Genomic DNA, 24,542 nt, shown 5'->3' on the forward strand with positions numbered 1-24,542 from the left:
CATTTTTATTGTCCCTGAGATTAAACTTTTTCTTTTAGCCATTTATTAACCATTTGGAATTCTCCTTTTATGAATTGTTCTTTATACATTCTTCCTGTCCACAGAAGTGACATGTCAAGAGTGTGCTCAGGGTGAGGAGACACTAAACTAAGATGTCACTCGGTTAGATCAAATAGAGGCCATTATTGAAAGGATACAGAAGCATGTCAGTGCAGTCAGTCTTCAAAGCAGAGAATTACAGTATTTTCTGGGATAGTCAGAACATGTTTCTAGATCCTGAAATCCAACTTGGGGGTGCACAATTACAGATGAAAAAACCTGGGTGAATGTGGGTGAAATCACACCTTCAAGCAGCTTAATGGTCTCTCTGAACACCCAGTCATATACATAAGGCTAAAACAGTTTGGCACATTAACTCCTCTGAACATGTACTAGAGGCCACCTCCACTGATCCTGGAGTACTTCTTCAATCTTGGAGTTATACTACACACAGTATTATTACAAGATATGATGCCCTGAGGTGTGAACTTGGTCCCCTAGTCACCTTCAGCCTCAATAGGGCAACACATCCTGGTTCAAGTACATTTTTGAAATTAGAATATTTATGATAGGTGTTAGTTTTCCACATATCTTTGGGTATCAAGCTAATAAGTCCTTGAATCAGCTGAGAGGCTCATCCTGTTTTGTTCTCACTTTATTGTTAGCACTTTTCATATATTAAAAAAGCATCTGCTCACTAGAAATTCATTTGAGTGAGGTTCATTCATATATGCTTATGACTGACCAGAGTCAAATTAAGGGCGAGGACTGCCAAACAGTGCCAAGTGCACCAATCTACGAGGGACTCTACTGCATCACTAATAGTATAATGAGAAAGAAAATATTTTATTTAAAACCCTCCTCTCCAGAGAATTCTGTATGTGCTTTGAAGAAGTATTTGATAGACACTTGGGGAACTACTTGAATGAATTAATATCAAAACTGTTAACCTGTTTTGATGTTTGTTTTGTTTTGCTGGTTAATTTGTTTAAGATAACTGAGGACATGGTGAATGGTGCTGCTACAGGAAGCTCCTCACTCTTCCCTGAATTTCTCAAACTCTCCTCTAAAAGATACAAATATTGTAATATATTTATATAGTTACATATAATTATATTATACATATTATATTACTATAATATATTAAGTTTAAAGTTACAACAATTAGTTACTCTATGTAATGTCTTGGTTACCTCCTAGCTATTCTCAGCAACCTACATATTTTATCTTCCAACACTGGAGGGTTATAAAAACCTACATTCACATCAATAGCTCTGGACAGCAGCAATTTCCTGGGGAGTGGGCACACAGGCCTGGAGGAAATCAGACCCTCCAGAGGGGGTATATCAGACTCACTAGTCATAGCATTTTAGCTGCTTTTTCTTTTTCTTTTTTTTTTTTAATGTTTATTTTTGAGTGAGAGAGAAACACTGAGTGTGAGCAGGGGAGGGGCAGAGAAAGAGGGAGACACAGAATCCAAAGCAGGCTCTAGGCTCTGAGCTGTCAGCACATCATGACCTAAGCCAAAGTCGGAAGCCTAACTGACTGAGCCACCGAGGCGCCCTTGTTGTTTGTTTGTTTGTTTGTTTAAAGTAGGCTCCATGTCCAAGGTAGGGCTTGAACTCATGATCCTGAGATCAAGAGTCACATGATCTACTGACTGAGCCAGCTAGGGACCCCACATTTTAGCTTTATGAATTAGCAATAAAGGATGTGGCATAAGTAGTAAAGCATTAATCAGTAAATGGCACACATATGACACAATGAGTAAACAAATAATTCAAAATAATTAGCATTTATTCCCTGAATGTGTTGCTGCCATTGCAAATAAGTTTTAAAAATCGTGCTTAATTTGCAATTGTTTTCTTCCCTTTAATTGCATCTGCCACCTGCTCTTAATTTGAAACAAATTAAACCCTGAAGGCAGCATCCAAAAGTAAGAAGACTAAGCAGATTTCACCTCTGGGCAAAAATTATACAACAGCTTCCCCCATCTTCAAAAAGGGTGAATCAATCTTTTCCAGAAGTGACAGACTATTTTCTGTTTCAGTAGCATGCCCCAGGAAGTGACAGGGTGATGCTAAGGATGTAACAACCAACTCCCTCCAGGATGCTGGGCTGCATGAACTACAGGAAGTTCTTGTCTCCTTGGAGTTCTATGCCAGTGCCGTCCAGTGTAAATATAATGCAAGCCACGTATTTAGATTTTCTAGTACCCACATTAAAAAAGTAAAAAAAAAAAAAAAGGTAAAATTTTGGTAAAATATTCTATTTGGCCCAATATATTCCAAAACACTCTCATTTCAACCTGTAATCAATGTTAAACAATTAACAATGAGATAGTTGACATTCTTCTTTTTGGTTCTGTATTAGTTATCTACTGTAGTACAATAAATTACTACAAACTTAGCAGTTTACCAGAACACATTATCTCATAATTTCTGTAGGTCAGAAAATCTGTGCCTAACTTAGTGGGTCCTCTGCTTTAAGATCTCTTATGACACTGCAATCCAGATGTCAGCCAGGACTGGGGTCTCATGTGAGGCTTGAATGGGGATGTATCCACTTCCGGGCTCACACAATTATTGGCAGGATTTAGTTCCTTGTGGGCTACCAGACTCAGGGGCTCATCTTGCTGCTGGCTGCCAGCTGGAGGTTTTCCTGAGTTCCTCGCCAGACAGGTCTCTCCAAAGGGGGGGTTACTTCACCAGAGCCAGCAAAGGAGAGTTAACAGAAATAGTCTGCTAGCAAGATGGAAATTGCAATCTATGTAACATAATTGTGGAAGTGACATCCCATCACTCTTGCCATATTCTGTTAGAAGGAAGATACAGGCCCTTCCCACATTCAAAGAAGAGGGGATTCCATACAGGTGTGAAGCAAGGGTTATTGAGAGCTATCTTAGAATCTACCACACGTACTATATTTTTGAGATGCACTGTGTATTTCACACTTAGAATACATCTCAAGTCAGATCAGTCACATTTCAAGTTCTCAGTAGCCGCTTACTAGTGGCCACCATATTGGACATCGCTTTTCTTTCTTTTTTTTGGGGGGGGGGGGGTGTGGGGGTGGACATCACTTTTCTGTAACAACTACACCCAGAGATATAAGAATTACAGGGTACTCAGACACTGGTGTAAGCAATCATGAGTTTGTATAGAGAATTCAAACTCAAAAGGATTGGAAGCACAAAGATAGAGAAGGTTAAAAATATTTTGTTATTGTTTTCAATAGGTAAGGAATTTATTACTATCATTTAAATCTAGATCGTCTGGGGCAAAGCTACCATCTGTGGGATTGTGATTCCACACTTCTAAGTCAGAATCCGGCCCAAGCAGAATTGATAACCCGCAGCGCTGGGGGACTTGTGTTGGCCAGGGATAGCGGGTGCCCAGCCGTCCCTCCCGGGTGTGCCCCATCGTGATCAATGCAGAGAGCCCCTCCACCCGGGAAAGGGGAGCAGCTGGAAGGGGGCCACCCCCTCACCTGCCAGGCAACAGGGGGTTTGTGGGGAGCCTGGTGCTAAACCATGCATAGAAGACCTGCTTCTGGGCAGAAGGGGTTTCCTACATAGCAGAGCAGCTCCCTCGCTGTGATCTATTGAAAGTCAGCCCTGGACACAGGGTTTGTAAGAAAGAATAATAAGGAAAATTAAAAACAAAAGAAAAAAATAAAAGAAAAAGTAAATCTGGATCCTCAAAGCAAGTAGAGGCTAGAAAATAGGTTTTGCATTTGTTTTTACAACTTTATCCTTCATACTTGCCCTGGCTTATTGGGAAAGTCCTATTGGCAGAGAGAATTAAAGGCAATTTACAGAAGGGTTAGGTGATCATAATACCAGAGGGCTCCCAGGAAGATATCTTGGTAAGTAATCTTATATTCTTGCCCTCAGCTCCTAGCAGGAGACCACTTTAGCCAGTCAAAACAAAGACCCTGTCCTTTCCTTGCATGACATTTTACCAGAGCAGGAGGCTCAAAGGAAGGTGGAAGATGGGAGTATTTTCCAAGAAACTCTCCAGTTTCTCACTTGACCGCTGCATGAAGAGGATCCATTCCCTGTTAAATTAATTAAAGGAGTCCATTAAACTGAGGTGGCTTTAATGCCTTGGCAGCCTACCACAAGCAAACCAAAACGTAAGTCTATTAAATGCCTCAAGGTTATGAAATTGAAATCTAAAGGCAACCAATCACAAACAGCCAACTGATCTTTCCCAAATGAGGCAACTGCTTAAGCTATAATAGCCAATCAAATAATTTCCTTGCTTCCGCACCCGTTCTATAAAAGTCTTGCCCCTAGCTCCTGTCAGTGGAGCTCTCATCACTTCCGGTTTAGTGTTGCTCATTTGGAATGGATGTTTGCTCAACTAAATGCTTCATAATTTTAATGTGCCTTCGTTTATTTTGTAACACCCCTGAGTGTGAGCTGCAGTCCAAAGAGTAGTCTGCAGATAGACAATTTCTTCACTAAAGCCCGGGCTTTCCACATTCAGGCCAATGGGCTCACTCAGCTCCTCCCCACTCTCTCTGTCCTACATAGCACTCAGTTCAAACATAAATTATATATGCAAACATGCATGTGCTTTAGTCGTTCACATGATATGTTCATGCATCTGTTCTCGTGCCTTCCCCTTTGTCACCTAAGGGCAGCCCCAAACCTGTCCCGGCGTTTTGCTAAAATTTCCAGTCCCATCTGCCTCCTCGAAGTTTCTCTCTGAATATTACCCTTTCATTTTCAACTCAACCTATCAAATAGCAAATGTTAAATGTTAGGTGCTGGGTCATGGGCTAGTCAGCCCCACCAGGGGCTGGAGGCACTCTGCAAAACAGAAGCCCGGGACATCAAAGGCAAGCAATACATGGACCCTGTGAATTTCAAACATGTGGTTTAATCTTCTCAATGTACATAATCATATATATAGGCATGCATTAATCGGCTATTTTCCCCTTTCAGATCCAAAAAAAAACACCTTGACTCTGGGATGGGAGGTACTTTTCTGTTAGTGTGCCTCAGGCAGTCCAAGGTACCCCCTCAAACCACCCCCCCACCCCTTCACAGCAAGACTATAGAGACATCCCCACTCCTGCTGAAATGGAACCAAGAAGCTTCCAAGTCATGGTTCCCCCGGTGACCATAACTGGTAGTACAAAAATCATGCCCTAAATCTATATCAGTGACTCATGCTCAGATGAAATATAAGATTCATAAAATATATATTGGAACCAGGGTGGAGAAATGATAGTGCCTAATTTGATTTTATGTGTCAGGTAGGTAGTGGGAAGGGCAGTGTACTTACAAAAACGTCCTCGTTCATTAAATTCTTGTAGTAGAAAGAGTAACATCATTTTAAAATATGTGTAATACAGAGTATCATGATGTTGTGACACCATCATTCTCCCCTACACACTCATCCGTTACAAACAATTCTAAGAGGCCAAGGTCTCATTTATCACCTAAATCTGAGGTAATAGGTTTGTAATAAATAAAATTCCAGACCCAGAGGGTTATAGGCTGTGTCTCCTCCAAAATTCCTATTGCAGAAGAGGGAAAATATCTTTTTCCTCTATTGTCATAAATTCTTGGCTAGGGCCCTTGGAACAAAATACAGATTAACAAGAGAAAAACAAAAAAAAAAGTTTTTTTAACATGTATACTTCATGTACACATGGGAGACACCCAGAGAAAAATCAGTAACACTCAAGGAGGTGGCTTAGAATTCAGGTTTAAATGGTATCTTCAGCTATTTAAAAAAAAAAAAAAAAGGGGGGTGTCAGGGAGACCAATTATGGGTAGGCACCTTCTCCACTGGCAAGAGTCTTGTGATTTAGAGACAACCTTCTCTTCCTCGTACAGAGAGGGAGACACCCTTACAACTGGGATTTCCTGTATAAATGTCCATTTCCCTTACAAAAGCCTAATTTCTACTCCATTTTCAGAGCTTCTCCTGTATCTGCTGTTTCTTAAAATAATCACCTCAAAATAATCTTTATGCCCAAGAGGCCTATGTTGGAGTGGAATATTCTGTCATTCTTCCATAAACTGAAACGTAATCCCTAATTTGATGGTATTTGGAGATAGGGCCTTTGGGAGGTGATCAGATGGGGGATTAGTTTCCTCATGAAAGAGACTCCACAGAGCTCCCTCACCCCTTCTACCACATGAGGACGCAGCAGGAGGGCTATCTATATATTAGGAAGCGTCCTCATTAGACACTACATGTCTAGTGTCTGCAGTTGCTTTGACTCTGAACTTCCCAGCCTCCAAAACTACGAAAAACAAATTTGTTTATAAACCGCAGTCTGTTATATTGTCGTAACAACCCAAATGGACCAAGACACAGAGTGTAGACATATTCAGGCCTGCCCTTAGATCCAGGTCAGCAGGGTTCCTGGCCTGGGCGTTACTTAGCACCTGCGTACCTACTCTGATCAGGCCCCAGGGAAATGCTTCTCCAACCTCTCTTGTCCTTTGCTCTTGAGACAAAGGCACCTGCGTACAAATGCCAGGATGGCTAGTGGGTTGTGCCACTGCCAAAGTCAGACAGACGTTGCTTTGGGTTGTGGGAAGGCTATGAATGGCGCAAACAGGTGGGAGAGAAAAAAAACGACTTAACTTGTCAACCTTTCCTGAGATACTGTGAGTGCGCTAGGTTCTTGCATGACAGATCGTAATCTCCCAGGAGGCTAAAGGTCCATTTTCTTGTTTCATCTTCGTGTTCTACTTTGTGGTTCTGGAGGTTCTCATGACTTGGGGTGGTATTCAACACAATTGCCCATAACTACTAAGGAACATCTTGCAATATTAAATATAAATTTGCATACTCGTGAATTTGCTCTAACAGGCATGGAGCATTTCCTTACACTGGACACCAAACACAAGAGTTTAAAGTGCTTTGTTTTTACTAAACTATTCAATAGCATTTAAATTTTCAAAAAAATAAATTTAAAATGTCATCTGTATTTAAAGATTTTTCATTAAAATGTTGGTATTTGTTAATAATTTGCTGTTTACTTTTTAGGAGATAAAAGTCACTTAATTTTTCTATTGTTTATATCTATTTTAATAAACACTTGAATGTAAGCATATTCAAATGGTATTTGAACACAATTATATTTCCTTTTTTTAAACGTTTACTTACTAATTTTGAGTGAGAGGCAGGGACACCTGGGTGGCTCAGTTGGTTAGATGTCCGACTTCAGCTCAAGTCATGATCTCACAGTTCGTGAGTTCGAGCCCTGTGTCAGGCTCTGTGCTGACAGATTAGAGCTTGGAGCCTGCTTGGGATTCTGTGTCTCCCTCTCTCTCTGCCCCTCCCCTGCTCACACTGTCTCTCTCTCCCTCTCTTAAAAATAAATAAACATTAAAAAAATTATTTTTAATTATTTTGAAAGAGAGAGAGCATGAGCAGGGGAGGGGCAGAGGGAGAGGGACAGAGAGAATCCCCAGCAGGCTCCACTCTGTCAGCGCAGAGCCCCACGTGGGGCTCGAACTCACGAACTGTGCTGTTCGTGACCTGAGCTGAAATCAAGAGTGGGATGTTTAAACAACTGAACCACCCAGGCACCCCTCATTTTCTTAATCCCTTAGATCATTGCCAAAAATCTTGATAACATAGTGATTTTGCTGAAGTAAAAGAAAAAGATCTACAGAAACATTTATGAATTATGTATGTCTCTTTTGGTCTTACCACAAAAATCAGTAGCTCATCAAAAGGACATTCAGATATGTGCAATCATCATTAGATTTAATTGTATTTCACCAACTTTCTGTCACATAAAAGCTATTGCTTGAAACATGTTTTATTTTTTTTTGTCATTATGAGGGTTTATTTATCAGTGTAGAAAGATAAAGCAAATTTTACTTACCAGTTGTTAGTTTGATTTATAGTTTTTAAATACTTAGACGCTTGGAATGTGCCTCCATTTGTATGCTTGCCCTGCATGACAGTGACCTAGGATGAATTAGGTGCCTGTTATTAATACATCAAAATTAAGAGCAGTATCTGCCTGGCACATTTACTCGCAATGAAACCCCTGCAGTCATTCAAATATAAGAGATGCCCTTTTAAAAATGAAGCTCTTCCTGAAAGTTCTCCATTTATAACACTGTCTTATGATAGGATGTCAGGGGCAGTAATAGATAGACCAAAGACATTTTTTGTAAAGTTATATGCAGAAAGGTCATATATCATAATGGAAAGAGAAAAATTTAGCAGGAGAAAGAAAGCAGATAAATTGAAGCAGACATTTTAACTGTTGTCGAAAGGACCATATCAATGAGCCCATAATAGATAGGAGGATGAGATTTTGTTAGACTTAACATCCAGGGAAATGAGAAATCATTCACTTCCAGGGACTTAGAAGCACTGTGGAAGGGCAGGTAAGAAGCTGCTGCTTGTTAAGAGAAAACAGGTGCAAACGTGCGCGGGAAGGGGCAGGAGTGAAGACGTGTTGAGTACTCACCATGTGCTAAGCCCAGTGTGAAGCACATAATGTACCTTGATACCTTCAACTACATGAGCTGTCAGCCCTTTTCAAAAAAATGTTTATTTAGAGAGAGAGGGAGAAAGACAGAATGAGTGGGGAGTTGGCAGAGAGAGAAAGAGAGAATCCCAAGCAGGCTCCACACTCAGTGCAGAGCCTGACACAGGGCTCGATCTCATGACCACAAAATCATGACCTGAGCCGAAATCAAGAGTCAGTGGCTTAACTGACTGAGCCACCCAGGCACCTAGGCTTTTTTTTTTTTTTTTTAAGAAAACTCTACATCCAATGTGGGGCTCAAGCTCACAACCCTGAGATCAAGAATCTTCATGCTCTACTGACTGAGCCAGCCAGGCGCCCCCACCCACCAGCCTCTTTATTAGGATTTACTACATTAAAGCTGGACGAAGGGGACTACTTAAAATAAGTGCTCATGCCTAGAGGACAAAGTTCCAACTTGTTAGAAAGGCAGGTACCACCTGTGCCCACCTGGCCCTAATTACTCCCCCCCCACCCCCCACCCCCCCCCAGCATATTGCATTTCTCACTGTCCCTAGCACAGCAGCCATTTCATGCCTCTGTGCCTTTGCATATGCTTTCCTGTAGCTGGGCGCCTCAGTCCACTGGCAAACTCCTACCCATGCTTCAAGCCTCAGCTCAAATATCATCCACTCTGAGAAGTCTTATCTAATTCTGCCAGGCCCAACGAGTTTATTTCCTCTTTTTGCTTCTTTAAAGCGCTTCATATCATTATACATATTAAAACATACCATGTTGTATTACAATGATCTGTTCTTTCGTCTGTCTCTTCTGGACAGCAGCTTCTTACGGGCAAGGCAATATGCTAGTACCTATGCTATGTCCAAAATATGGTAGTGATGTAATAAAGGCACACCAACTGAAAGAATAATTGAGTGGACAAATATACACAGGTATATATATACCAAACAATGACATGTAAACGACAGACAGGTAAGCAACTAACTGAAATACCTCAGTGTATCTTACTTTTGTGTTAGCTCAGTCTGCTGGAGGTCGGAGCCTTACCCTCTTTTTCTTGGCGATATCTTTTGAGACAAAGGAAACAAGCGAATGATTCAAACGACTTATGTAGGACATATATCAATTTACAACAACAATCACTTTAGACCAGTGCATCCAATAGAACATTCTGCAGTGATGGAAATATTCTGTATGGCACTTTCTGATAGGGTAGCTACTAGCCACATGCAGCTACTGAGCCCTTAAAAAGTGGCTAAGTGCAAATAAAAAACTGAATTTTGTTTTATTTATCTTGTGAGAGAGCACAAGCAAGGGAAGGGCAGAGAGAGCGAGGGACAGAGGATCCAAAGAGGGCTCTGCTCGGACTGTGTGACAGCAGCGAGCCCGACATGGGGCTCAAACTCACAAAACTCGAGATCATGACCTGAGCCGAAGTCAGACGCTCAACCAGGTGAGCCCCCCCCCCCCCCCCCCCGCCGAACTGAATTCTTAAATTTTAATTAATTTAAGATAACTACATGTGGCTGGTAGCTACTATGTTGGACATCATTAACCCACAAGATAGTAGGAAAGTTCTACCTTATTATAATTTTCCTGTATAAAAAACAAAAATTCAGCCACTGGCAAACTGGGTAATCAAGAACCTTCCTTAACCATTCTGTATCTCATTTCATTCATCTATCAACTCATCGGGAGAACTAGAGAAGACCAACAGCTCAAAGCTCCAGGAATGCACACTTCTGGGCTCAGCCCTTTTTTTGCCACAGCAAGCCCTCTGGAGGGGCAGCTGAAGGGAACACCCCTTTGCCCTTCCCAAAGTGGGAGGCCAGACAGATGCTTGGGCGCCCGTGCCCGTGGGTTCCACGGGTTTCCTCCACAGAATTATAGATGATAGCTTCACGTCAAACTATGTGTCAAAGGATCACACCTAAGGTCTCTGGGGGAAATCCTAGGTGCTAAATCTTATAGAAGAATGGAAAAAGGTCTCACTGGTTCAAAGCAATGCATCTTCAAGCCCTTTCAGTTCTTTAGTTGGGGCAATCTGGGCTAGCCTCCTTCATCAGGGATAAACCACTCACCTTCTTTCCCTTAGGCTTTTTTGTGCCTGGAGAGAATGAGGCTTATAAAGCCTGCTGGGCTTCTAAATGAAGCCTGATTATCTAATTTTCACCTGCAGAAAGAAAGCGGTTTTGCAACCTCTCATCTCCAAGGAGAGAAAACGCCAAACCCCCTCTCCTGGTTCTCTGAGGCTCACGTAGGCATAATAGCTTGGAAAGATCTAATCAGTCCCTTTTTTCTTAAAAGGGATGTTGGATGTGTGGTAAGGGGGACAATGACCAAGACAGTGACACCATGAGGATGGAGAGAAATAGAGACGGAGAACGGGGGGAGGGGCACAGCTACTGTAGCTCTAGGCCTGGGCTTCTCAAACTTGAGTATCACAATCACCAGGAAGGCTTGTTACAACAGATTCCCTAGTGATGCCAGTGCAGATAATGATCCCGCTATCACACTTTGAAAAACCACTGCTCCAAGTCACTGCTTCAGCCCTTAGCTATTTTTCTTGTAGTTCCTTACAGAGTTCCAGTCAGCTCCTCAAAATGAAAAGCTGTGTAAGTGTGTGTGCTTACAGACAGGGGGCTCAGTTGTATGTTTCCCCATCGTCCTCCCGCCAGCCTCCACTTCCGCCCAGACCAATGTGCAGCGATGCAGACTGGATGCACGGTGGCTGCTGCTGGTAGCACGGTCCAGTGGGAACGTCTGGAAGATCTTTCAGGTGATTCCAGTTACGTGGCCAGCACCCTTGGCTGCAGAGCATGCTGGCCAAGAGCACACTTGGCACAGAGGGACTGCTTTCTCCTCAGAGGATCGGAGCCCTCCCGCAGAACACTTGTTTTCCCACCATCTCTTGTCAAAAAAAGAAGAAAATTCATAAATGTGTAAGGGATTTTGACAAAGGTCTGCCGTGGCCTCGTGCAGGACGGAAGGCTTAGGGAAGGATGGCTAAACTGTCCAGTTTACTGAAGGGTGTCAGAGAGATACCCTGTCCGTGAGCAAAAATCCAGAGCTCATATTTTCTTTTTCTTTCTTCTCTTTCTTTCTTTTTCTTTTTTTGTTAACATTTACATATTACTTACCACATGTCATGCACTGTCCTAAATACTTTACATATATTAATTCATTTAATCCTCAACATCCTTTAAGGTATTTATACTTTTTAAAAACTTTTTTTTAACATTGATTTATTTTTGAAAGACAGAGCATGAGTGAGGGAAAAGCAGAGAGAGAAGGAGACACAGAATCCGAAGCAGGCTCCAGGGTCTGAGCTGCCAGCACAGAGCCCAACGTGGCGTTCGAACCCACAAACCGTGAGATCATGACCTGAGCCAAAGTCAGATGTTCAACCGACTGAGCCACCCAGGAGACCCATTAGATAGATATACTGTTATTCCCATTTTACAGCTATGGAAACTGAGGCATGGGGTTAAATGACATGGCCAAAGTCACCCTGCTAATAAGTCGTAGAGCCAAGATTTGAATCCAAGGCCGTGTCATTTCTGATTTGTTTCCACCAGTGGCCAATCTTGTGCATGTTACGTTGGTAATTACCATCACCCGTTTCACTGGATCCCATTTTCTGACTTTGTTCTCACATTATCAGAGTACACCCCATTCACTGACCAACATGCAAAGCTCTGGATCCTCCTGCTTTTCAGAATTAAAAAAAAAAAAAAAAAAAAAAGAGAGAGAGACTCAAGCATTAAGTAAAGGGAAGATAGGGATAGCATTTCCTCACTGTGAAAAACTCAGATCCATAATTTCTAAGAAGGTGTGTCTTAGTGTGATACCCAAAGGGAAGGCAGAGCAGATGCTGGGACCACGTGATGCCAGAGGACAAGACTACAGCAGCTCAAAAACAAAACTGTTCTGGGGGACACATGGCATTAACCGCAGGCACTCTGGAACATCTGAGTTTGAAATTCTTCAAACAGCAATAGCCTTATTTCTTTGTATGACAGTGAAAACTGCCTGACAGTGAATTAGTGAATTTAGCTTGGCTCTTTGTAATAATTATTCTTTCAGCTTTGCTTCTGACTCCCCTTTTCAGTCATTTTCCCTCAGCTGTTAAAAAAAAAAGAAACAAAGCAGAGCTCCTGGATGGCTCAGTAGATTAAGCCTCCAGCTTCGGCTCAGGTCACGATCTTGCGGTTTAGGAGTTCAAGACTTGCACTGGGCTCTTCACTGACAGCACAGAGCCTGCTTTAGATCCTCTGTCTCCCTCTCTTTCTGCTCTTCCCCTGCTCGCTCACTCTCAAAAATAAGTAAGCATTAAAAAAATTTTAAAAACTTTTTAAAAAGGAAACAAAGCCCATTTACTAGTGTGCCAAAGCATTGGAAACACCACTGATCTTCCTCTTTAGACTGAAAGCAAAGAAAAGGCTTTTTTCACAGTCAGACTTGAATGGCTTCTCAAGAGTTCAACATTAAGTTAGTTAGTAGCATTCAATGTTACGGTTACTAACATATGACACAATTACTTATGGTGGCTCTTTAATTTTCTCTAATTTTTTTTTTTTTGTCCCTTAGTAGAAAAAGGAACTTTTATGACCATGCCATAAGATCTGCTTCTATTCAAGCTCTAATTATACAGGATTGAGCCATATGAAATTGCTGTCTTTGTAGGTTAAGGGGCATCTAGGTGGCTCAGTCAGTTAACTGTCTGACTTTGGCTCGGGTCATGATCTCGCGGTCCGTGGGTTCAAGCCCCATGTCACACTCTGTGCTGACAGCTTGGAGCCTGGAGCTTGCTTTGGATTCTGTGTCTCCCTCTTTCTCTGACCCTTCTCAGCTTATGTCTCTCTCTCAAAAAAAAAAAAAAAAAAAAAAAAAATTAAAAAATTAAAAAAAAAAGAAATTGCTATCTTTGTAGGTTAAAAATGATCAAATATCAGCAATCTCATATGGTTTAACCTAATATAAATACACATGATAATATCTGCCATGTGCAACATTATACTAAATGAGATAAGCCAAACAGAGAAGGAAAAGTGTACAATCTCACTTATATAGGAATATAAAAAAGTCAAACATATAGCACAGAAGCAGAGTATAACAGTGGTTACCAGGAGCAGGAAGGTGGGGAAATGGGGAGATATTCAGAACAAAGTTGCAGTTATGTATAATGAATAAGTCTAGAGAGCTAATGTACAGCATGATGACCATAATTAATAATACTGTATTGAATAATGGGAATTTACTGCAAAAGGTGCTGTCCTCACACACACAGAAATAGTAACCATGTGACGAGATGATGTGTGAATTAGCTTGACTGTAGTCATCATTTCATTGGGTATATTGCATCTCCATGCTGTACGCTTTATTTTTGTGTGTTGTACACTTTAGATACAATTTTTATTTTAAAATAAAATTATTGGGGCACCTGGGTGGCTCAGTCGGTTAAGCGTCCGACTTCAGCTCAGGTCATGATCTCAGGTCATGAGTTCGAGCCCCGCGTCGGGCTCTGGGCTGATGGCTCAGAGCCTGGAGCCTGCTTCCGATTCTGTGTCTCCCTCTCTCTCTGCCCCTCCCCCGTTCATGCTCTGTCTCTCTCTGTCTCAAAAATAAATAAAACGTTAAAAAAAAATTTTTTTTAATAAAAAAAATAAAATAAAATAAAATTCTTAAAAATACGTGATTTTTTTAAGATTAAATAAATACATATGATCTATAAGTCAATACAATCCTCTTTCATTTTTCCTGGTCATTGTAACAATAACAGAAAATTCTCTAAAGGTTTGTAGTTACCCGTATAATATGCATCTAATACAGATCTTAGGAATTGTGGGATAGCAGAGAATAAGTGGTGGCAAGGGAGGGGCACCTGGGTGACTTAGTCAGTTGAGCGTCTGACTCTTGATTTTGGCTCAGGTCATGATCTCATGGTTCGTGGGACCAAGGCCCGCATTGGGCTCTGTGCTGACAGTGTGGAACCTGCTTGGAATTCTCTCTCTCTCTCACTCTCTGCCCCTCTCCTCCCCCCACTCATGCTCTCTCTCTTTCTTCCTCTCAAATAAACTTTTTTAAAAAATGGTGGCGGGGCGCCTGGGTGGTGCAGTCGGTTAAGCGTCCGACTTCAGCCAGGTCACGATCTCGCGGTCTGTGAGTTCGAGCCCCGCGTCAGGCTCTGGGCTGATGGCTCGGAGCCTGGAGCCTGTTTCTGATTCTGTGTCTCCCTCTCTCTCTGCCCCTCCCCCGTTCATGCTCTGTCTCTCTCTGTCCCAAAAATAAATAAACATTGAAAAAAAAATTTTTTTTAAATGGTGGCAAGGGAGTGTTCATAGAAAATTAGAACAAATTATAGATTCAGAGCTTGAACATAATTACACAAAACATGAATAGCTGCCCCTGTTATTCCAAAACACATGTTCAAAGAACTGAGGGTACTCTTGGCCGAAGAACTTGTCCTTTTCATTTTACTTACTAGTAAGCTATAATTTTTGGTTTGTCCTTCAGGTTAGAGAACAAATACGAAACACGTTTATTTAAAAAACTGCCATGTCCCCCAATATAATCTTGGTATTTAAGTGTATTTGTGGTGGGCTGAGAGTATTTCTCTCCAGTTTCATGTTCTCTATGACTTGCTTCCTTGCATGTTATTGCCACTTTCATCCCTATTGGCTCTAAGATCCTTTCAAAGGGGAAAATTATTAGGTTTGTGCAACTTTGAGGGAATAAGTCATAACTAAAATATGCAATACATGTACTTGATGTTATAGGCAGAAGGAAAGAAGCCAGCAGTATTCTTACCATAGGGGTCTATATTTAGATATTTAGTAAGGGTTCAACACATTGAATTTATCCTCCATAAATCAATCTAGACCGGTAATCCCAACTGTGGTCCAAAGAATGCTAAAATTGAAAATACTTGTGGGATACAGTTAAGCCAATCCTTAGAGGAAAATGTATACCTTTAAATGCTTGTATGAGAAAACAAGAGAAGCTAAAAGTTGTTGACCTAAGCATCTAGCTAAAGAAATTAGAAAAAATACAACAACAACAACAACAATAACAAAGTAAGAAAAGAAACAAAAAGACAACAAAGTAAACACAAAGAAAGTAAAAGGAAGGAAGTGATAAAGAAAAAATAAATCAATTAACTAGAAAACACAAATATAATCAAAGGAACTTCTTAAAAGCCAAAAGTTGGGTATTTAAAAACACTATTAGAATTGACAACCTCTGAAAAGATGGATTAAGGAAAAGAAAAAAATAAAGAAGATAGATGTAAATAAGTAACATTTTACAAGATAAAATATTATAAGCAATTGTATGCCATTTAATTAGGAAACATATAATGAAATAATTCATGGAAAATTTAACTTAAAACTAATTTAAGAAGAAATAAAATGTTTGGGCAGTCCTATTTTTAAAAAATAATTTAATCAGTAGATTAAAATATCTTCACACACACAAGCCAAGATATACAGATATAATCTTCCAGACTTTAAAGAACCAAAGTTGTTCCAATCTTATACAAATTCTTCCAGTTATAAAAAGAGAGGCAACATTCTCTTACCCACTTAATGCAGCTGATATATTTGAGACTCTAAAGCTATACAAGGACAGTATAAGAAAGGAAAAATAAGAGACTAATCTTGCCCATAAACATAGACACAAAAATACTAAGCAAAATATTAGCAAACAAAATTCATAAGACTGTCAAGAGTGGACCAAAATATACAACTCAATTATGTTGTTTGCAAGAACCCCAGTTTATTTATTTTTATTATTTTTAAAAAGATTTTTAAGTAATCTCCACACCCAATGTGGGACGTGAACTGACAACCCTGAGGTCAAGAGTCACTTGCTCCATTGACTGAGCACCCCAGGCACCCCAAGAAACTTTAAAAATAAATAAATAAATAAATAAATAAATAAATAAATAAATAAATAAATATTTCATAAGGGAATTTTTTTTTTAATGACCAAGTTGGGTTTATACAAGAATGGTTTATTATTAGGTTTAATATTAGAAAATCCAGGGGCTCCTGGGTGGCTCAGTTGGTTGAGCGTCCAACTTTGGGTCAGGTCACGATCTCACAATTCATGAGTTAAAGCCCCACATCGGGCTCTGTGCTAGCAGCTTGGAGCCTGGAGCCCACTTCAGATTCTGTGTCTCCCTCTCTCTCTGCCCCTACCCCACTTGTGCGTGCTCTCTCTCTCTCTCTCTCAAAAATGACTAAACATTAAAAAAAAAAAAGAAAGAAAGAAAGAAAATCCATGCACACAGTTTATCACATTAACATATTAAAGGAGAAAAACCGTGTGATCTTCCCAATACATGCAGAAATGGTATCTGAGGGGCATCTGGCTGGCTCAGTTGGTAGAGTATGTGACTCTTGATCTCTGGGTTGTAAACTCAAGTCCCACGTTGGGTGCAGAGATTACTTAAAAATAAAGTCTTAAGAAAAAAAAAAGATAAATTATTGAAAAACATTAAAGAAACTCTAAACAATGGGAAGATATGTCATATTCATTTTAGTTTAGTTTAGTTATTTATTTTTATTTTAGAGAGAGAAAGTACGTGTGAGCAGGGGAGAGGCAGAGGGAAAGAGAGAAAGAGTCTCAAGCAGGAGCAGCACCTGGGTGACAGTTAAGGGTCCAACTTTGGCTAAGGTCATGGACTGCAAGGGTTTTTTTTTTCAAAAAAAAAGATGAAATTGAATTCTTCCCTCACACCACACATAAAAAAATTTGAGTCCCACATCAGGCAGCCGGCACTGCAGAGACTGCTTTGGGTCCTCTGTATCCCTCTCTCTCTGCCCCTTCCCCCACTCACTCTCTCTCAAAAATAAACAAACATTAAAAAAAAAAAATCTCAAGCAGATTCTACTCCCAGTGCAGAGCCCAATGCAGAGCCCAATGCAGGGCTTAATCCTGTGACCAAGATCATGACCTGAGCTGAAATCGAGTCAGACGCTCAACTGACTGAGATACCCAAGCACCTCTGTCATGTTCATTTTAATGGAAAACTCAAGATTATAAAAATACTGACTAGTTATAAACTAACTCAAATTGAAGAAGTCAGATAAGGTAGTGTTCAAAGATAAAGTGAGGCATATTAAAAATTTGTACAGTTTATTTGAGCAAAAATTGATGTGAATCAGACAACACCAAAATGCAAGTGGTTATGAACACTCCATTGACAGTAGCTCAGGGAAAGACTTGTAGAGGAAATGGAGACGCAAAGTAAGGAAATAATTGATTGGGTATAGCTTAAAGCCTAGTTGGCTGTTTGTGACTGGTTGTCCTTAGTGTTTTGATTTCATAACCATGAGGCATTTACAGACTTAGATTTTGTTTTGCTCATGTAAGCTGCAATGGCATTAGACCCAAATGGCCTCTTCATTTAATTAATCTAACAGTAAGTGATGCAGTACAGGGCAGGGGGGAAGGGAGGAATTATTCTACCAAATATCAAAACTTATCACACAGCTATTATATTCAGATTGTAGAAAAAGGAAAAAAAAAAATCGCGTAGTATTGGTAGAGAGACCAATGGAATGTAACAGAGAACTTACCAACACACACATACACACACAAATACTTGACATATGACAGAGGTGTCATTCAGGTCACTGATGAAAGACTATCTAGATAACTGGTAATCTTTATGGGGGGAAGAAAAGATGAAATTGAATTCTTCCCTGACACCACACATAAAAAAATTCCAAATGGAATAGGCTTAAATATGGAAGATAAAACTCTAGAACATTGGAAGAAATTTTAAGAGGACACCTTCATGACTTTCAACATTGGGAAAGACTTCTTTTTCTTTTTTTTTTTTTTTTGAAAAATATTTTTATTATTTTTTGGGGGGAGAAGCTCTGTGCCCAATGTGGGGTTTTAACTCACAACCCTGAGATCAAGAGTTGTACATGCCACAAACTGAGCCAGCCAGGTGGCCCAGGAAAGATGTCTTAAACAAAAACTACAATGTGTTAACCATTAATAATAAGACTGATAGATTCATCAGAGTATGCCACCCCAAAATGTGCCACTTCAACATAAGCGTTATTTTGGTCAGAAGGCAACTGAGAAATAGCAGACACAGGCAAAGCTTTCCACCCTCCTGCTTTCTGCCTAAAAACAGGGTATAAATTTTCCTTTATTAATGCACTCCCCTTCTCTTCTTCCATACCAGGAAAAAGAGAACTGTCAGAGACACTCTTATCACCCCAAGACTGCATGAGACTAAGTCTGTATAACGGACATTACCAAAATAACCCTTCTCTTCCATTAGTTTCCCCCATGTGTTTCCCTTCCTACAATTTACCACCCCTAGAAGCCCAATGCCATTTTCCTTCTCTACAACTTACCGCCCTTTGTTAAGATGGTGTATGATCCCTTGATTTCTAACCTTTGAGCTGCTCATCACTGAGTTCTACTGTGTGCATGCACTTTGCACACATAAACTCTAGGTTTTTTCTCCTATTAATCTGTCTTTTGTCACTTTAATTTGCAAGATCCCAGTTACTGAACATAAGAGGATAAAGGAAAGAAGTTTTTTCCTCCTTTATAGTTAAATTAAGAATAAGAAGTTCTTGGGGGGCGCCCGTCTGGCTTAGTCGGGGCAGCATACAACTCTTGATCTCGGGGTTGTAAATTTGAGCCTCAAGTTGGGTGTAGAGATCACTTAAAAATCAAAACCTTAAAAAAAAAAACTGGACAAAACAGACGAAGAGGAAACAAAAATTGGTAACAAGCAAGTGAAAAAATGCTCAACTTCATGAGTAATCTGAGAAATGCAGATTCACAGCACAAGATACCCTTCCACACCACTAGATTAGTAAAAATTAAGCAGCGTGACAGTGTAAAGATGTACTTGCTGGCAAGAATATGAGCCAAATGGAAAGTCTCACATACTGCTTGGTCAAATAATCATTTTGGAAAATAGTTTGGCTTATCTTATAAGGCTGGGCACATGCATACTCAAAATTACAGTAATTTTACTCCTTAATTGATACCCTCTGAGAAATTTTGGCTTAAATATATTTGAAAGATAGTTCAGAAATACATTTTCCAATATAGTAAAAAACTTTGATGTATATATATAGTATGTGTATATATATATAATAGTATATAATATAACATGTAATAACATATACCATATAATTATTATATATACTCTATATAAAATATAATTATTATATTGATATAATATATACTATATATATAACTATATTATATATGCATATATACATATAGTAAAAACAAAAACAAGGGCACCTGGGTGGCTCAGTCAGTTAAGCATCCAGCTCTTGATTTCAGCTCAGTTCATGATCTCATAGTTCATGAGATTGAGCCCCACATCCAGCTCTGCACTGACAGCACGGAGCCTGCTTGGGATTCTCTCTCTCCCTCTCTCTGCCCCTCCCCTGCTTGTACACACTTACTCTCTCACTCTCTCAAAAATAAATAACCTTGGGGCGCCTGGGTGGCTCAGTCGGTTAAGCGTCTGACTTCAGCTCAGGTCACGATCTCGCAGTCCGTGAGTTCGAGCCCCGCGTCGGGCTCTGAGCTGATGGCTCAGAGCCTGGAGCCTGCTTCTGATTCTGTGTCTCCCTCTCTCTCTGCCCCTCCCCTGCTCATGCTCTGTCTCTCTCTGTCTCAAAAATAAATAAACGTTTAAAAATAAATAAATAAATAACCTAAAAAAATTAAACACACACATACATATATATGTTAAGCTATATATATGTATATATATAATGTATATAATATATATGTTATATATATGTTAAATTAAATACACACACACACACACACACACACACACACACACACACAAACATACATACACATAGGCAGGTCAGCTGCAAGTTTTAAAGATGCCACCCAAAGGAAAAGTGGTTCCGGGAAAGGTGGGGAGGGGAAGCAGCCTCTGGGAGTGGCCATTCTGACAAGAAGGCTCAGGGTGCCAAAGGTGGTGGCAGTGCAGTAAAGGTCAGACATGTTCTATATGAAAAACATGCAAAATCGTGGAAGCTGAGGAAAAATTAAAGTCTGAAAAGAGATTCAGTGAAGTGGCTGCACAGTATCGTTGAGATAAAGCCAAGCAGGGGGGTGACATGGGTTGGATGACCAGAGGTCCCATGGTGGAACCATTTCAAGAAGCAGTATTTGCCTTGCCTGAAAGTGGGCTGGATAAGCCTGTGTTTACGGACCCTCCGATTAAAACAAAATTTGGATATCATATTATGATTGAAGGGAGAAAATAAAATTGTACAAAAGACTGAAAAAGTATACATATTGGCAAAAAATAAAATCGTTAAAAAAAGACAAAATAGGGGCGCCTGGGTGGCGCAGTCGGTTAAGCTTCTGACTTCAGCCAGGTCACAATCTCGCGGTCCGTGAGTTCGAGCCCCGCGTCAGGCTCTGGGCTGATGGCTCAGAGCCTGGAGCCTGTTTCCGATTCTGTGTCTCCCTCTCTCTCTGACCCTCCCCCGTTCATGCTCTGTCTCTCTCTGTCCCAAAAATAAATAAACGTTGAAAAAAAAAAAAGACAAAATAAAATCATTTTTCTTCTGAAAGAAAAAAACAATAAATTACTGTTTGCCTACACTATGGAATATTATGAGCAGTAAAAGAAATAGATGAACTATAACTCACCAGCTACAGATAACTGAATCTTAGAACTCTATCTTTGAGTGAAAGCATGAGTTATCAACAGAAACTGTACTGATGACTTACAGTCATCATCGGTATGACCTATAACATGACATCATTTATACACATTTCAAGAACAAAATAAGTCAATATATTATTTAGGGAAACGTGCATGTGATTTTTTTTTTTAAACTATGTTATAAGAATGCAAGTGCATCCATCATAAACGCAAATTGGGAGCATGATTAAACTGGCAAATTAAAGAAGAGAAAAATCTGGGGTGCCTGGGTGGCTCAGTAGGTTGAGCGTCCGACTTCAGCTCAGGTCATGATCTCGAGGTTTGTGGGTTCCAGCCCTGCGTCAGGCTCTGGCTGATGGCTTAGAGCCTGGAGACTGCTTTGGATTCTGTATCTCCTTCTCTCTCTGCCCCTCCCCCACTTGTGCAGGAGCGCACGTGTGCTCTCTCTGTCTCTCTCTCTCTCTCTCTCAAAAATAGATAAATGTAAAAAATAAAAAAATAAAGAAGAGAAAAATCTGAATAGTCAACAAATATATAAAAAAAATACTCAATCTCACTACCATCAGGGAAAGTTTAAAATTAAAACAAGGTGTATTTTCCATCCATACAACTGACAATATTTAAAAATCTGATAATAGGAACTATTAAGAAGAATGGGGGGAAATATGGCTTTCATGAGCTTGTGCAAATGTAAATTAGTAATGTGAATGTAAACTAGGCCATTTTTAGTAAGACTGAAGAAAAACACACTTACACTAGGTCCCAGAGATTCCTATTCTAAGTAAACACCCCAGAGAAACTTTCACACAGTGATATACTCCCTACCCCCAGAAGTGCCCATGGCTGCAGTGTTTGACAGAACCTAATTGTTCTTTAGGAAGGAAACAAATAAACTGTGAATAATTTATATATGAATGGTATGAAGAAGCCCAAAAGTATGTATAAACATGGGATGAATCTTGAAAATAAAATGAAGTGAAAAAAAGTATCACATTATATCTATTAATTTTTAAAATAAAAAAAGTCATATATCTCATGTATGTGAGATAAGAACTTGTGGCTTGTGTGTATTGTTTGCATGTAGACAGGAATGGTCTGGAAGAGTGAGAAAGGTTGATGATTCAGGAAAGAGCAGAGCCTAAAGAATGAGCTCCTCGAGAAGGTGCAGAGTGAAGGGGCGGGGCTTTGTAATGGATTGTTCCCTTTTTTTGTTTTTAGAAAGTTTTTTTTTTTTAAGTTTAATTTATTTATTTGAGGGTAGGGGAGAAGAAGAGAGAGTGGGAGAGAGAGCACTGTCAGCGCAGAGCCCAACCCAACCCGGGGCTCCATCTCACCATGAGATCACAACCTGAGCCAAACTCAAGAGTTGGACACTTAACTGACTGAGCCACCCCGGGGCCCCACGTAATGGATTGTTCTTAAAATATATTTGGTGATTAACCTTGAGGTTTGGGATATGCAAAGTGAGGCAGTGGAAAGGCGACTTTCTGCTCCAGCTCATTTGTCTCAACTTAAACAAATAAATAAGCAGTAAATAAATTGGAAGAGAAGTTATAAGAAAATCCAGCCCATAATAACAATGTTTAGAGTGAGGCTGCTCCTCCTGCATTAAAAAAAATAACTTTAAAAAATAACTTTAAATTCATCTACGGGCCCCAACCAAAGGAGCCATCTGATTTACTCATCTCTTTATGTAAGATTAAGTATTGGAGCTAAATTAAAATTCTTCTTTGTGATTTGAAGTAGTGTATCACTGTTGACCGATGGGAACCTAATCCACCCCATGGTCCAACCTCGTGAAAACTGCAATCCCTGTAAAGCTCTACAGAGGGAGCTCCTGCCCAGGGGGGAAAAGAATACGATGTTTCTTTTCTTCTTTTTTCTTTTCTTTTCTCTTCTTTTCTTTTCTTTTTTTTTTTTTTTCTTTCTTTGTTTAAGTAGGCTCCACACCCAAAGCTGGGCTTGAACTCACCACCTTGAGATCTCAAGAGTCACATGCCCTACCGACTGAGCCAGCCAGGTGCCCCAAGAATTGGGTGTTTCTGTGAAAAAAATTACAAATCACAAATATGTGTACCTCCCAACTCCCACATACTACTTACTTGTTAATCTCACAGCAGTTTTTTTATATTAATTAACATTTTATGTTAATTAATCAACTAACTTGATTCATCTAATGAAATGTTTCTTTTTTTTTTTTTAATGTTTTTATTTATTTTTGAGACAGAGAGAGACTGAGCATGAGCAGGGGAGGGGCAGAGAGAGGGGGAGACACAGAATCTGAAGCGGGCTCTAGTCTCTGAGCTGTCAGCACAGAGCCGGACGCGGGACTCGAACTCACAAAGTGTGAGATCATGACCTGAGCTGAAGTCGGACGCTCAACCTACTGAGCCACCCAGGCGCCCCTGAAATGTTTCTTTTTTAAAGGCCAGTGGCCAAGTTGATTCTATGTAACCCATTATCACTGTATTCTTTTATCTCCTCCTATAATCATGCATAATCATACAGTAATTTTGTCAGTTTATAATAATACTGATTAACCCCTATTACTGGCTGATTTAACAATTTATCTGTAATCTTCTACAAATGACTTAAACTAGAAAATGCAACTATATATCACCCAAAATGTCAACATTCTAAACTGAATTGATAGATGTATGAAGTTGTATCATTTCAACATTTGACACAATTGTAACTGCTTTTTCTTATTGCTCAAATGCAACCAAATAGCCACTGTGAATCAGTGAGGAAGCAGTAGAATTTATAGTGTAAGAAACCTAAAGCTGGTGAGGAAGGGAAAGAGAAGGGAGGATGATCCGAAAACAAGGGGGAAAAACTTACTATTTTTAAGTTAACAGAGCATGTATCCCCATAACATTAATGTGTCCACATATAAAACAGGCTGTCCCTTGGAAGTTCTTTAGTTTCTGGTTCATCTTTTTACATCGCAAAAGAGCTGTTTCTACAAGGCCCACGGCTAAGCAGTATTTTCAGACTTTTTTTTTTTTTCCATCTAATCACCTACTGCATGACAGGTAAGCCTGACAGTTATGACCAGTTACCTTTTAATCACTTTAGTCTTGAAAAGATGTTCCGAACTTACCTTACTTTATCAGTAAATTCTGGCGGGTACTTACATTTTTCTGGAGACAACGTTATAGCTCTCAAAGATGTTCAAAGGGGTTTGTGACCGCAGAAAATCCAAAGACACTACATTAAGATAAGCTCTCTTTTCGGGCCACGTGAAAATAAACACGCGGCGCTGCCTCCTCGGCTCCACTCTGCCTGGCCTGTTCTCCGCGCAGTCCGCCGAAGAGCGACCTCCAGC

The 24,542-nt window shown here is 40.0% G+C and overlaps 1 long non-coding RNA gene and 1 pseudogene across 1 annotated transcript; one reads left to right on the top strand and one right to left on the bottom strand.

The window, feature by feature from the left end:
- Nucleotides 1–1,818: 1,818 nt before the first annotated feature.
- Nucleotides 1,819–24,539, bottom strand: LOC122489824. Its single transcript, XR_006299018.1, has 4 exons — nt 24,352–24,539; nt 9,532–9,590; nt 7,906–7,991; nt 1,819–4,098 (listed from the first exon to the last, which is right to left on the bottom strand). It is a non-coding gene; the product is annotated as an uncharacterized LOC122489824 (long non-coding RNA).
- Nucleotides 20,418–20,824, top strand: LOC122489823 (annotated as a pseudogene).
- Nucleotides 24,540–24,542: the final 3 nt, after the last annotated feature.

Source organism: Prionailurus bengalensis, chromosome B2, assembly GCF_016509475.1.
Source record: "Prionailurus bengalensis isolate Pbe53 chromosome B2, Fcat_Pben_1.1_paternal_pri, whole genome shotgun sequence".
In the NCBI taxonomy this organism is placed as follows: domain Eukaryota; kingdom Metazoa; phylum Chordata; class Mammalia; order Carnivora; family Felidae; genus Prionailurus; species Prionailurus bengalensis.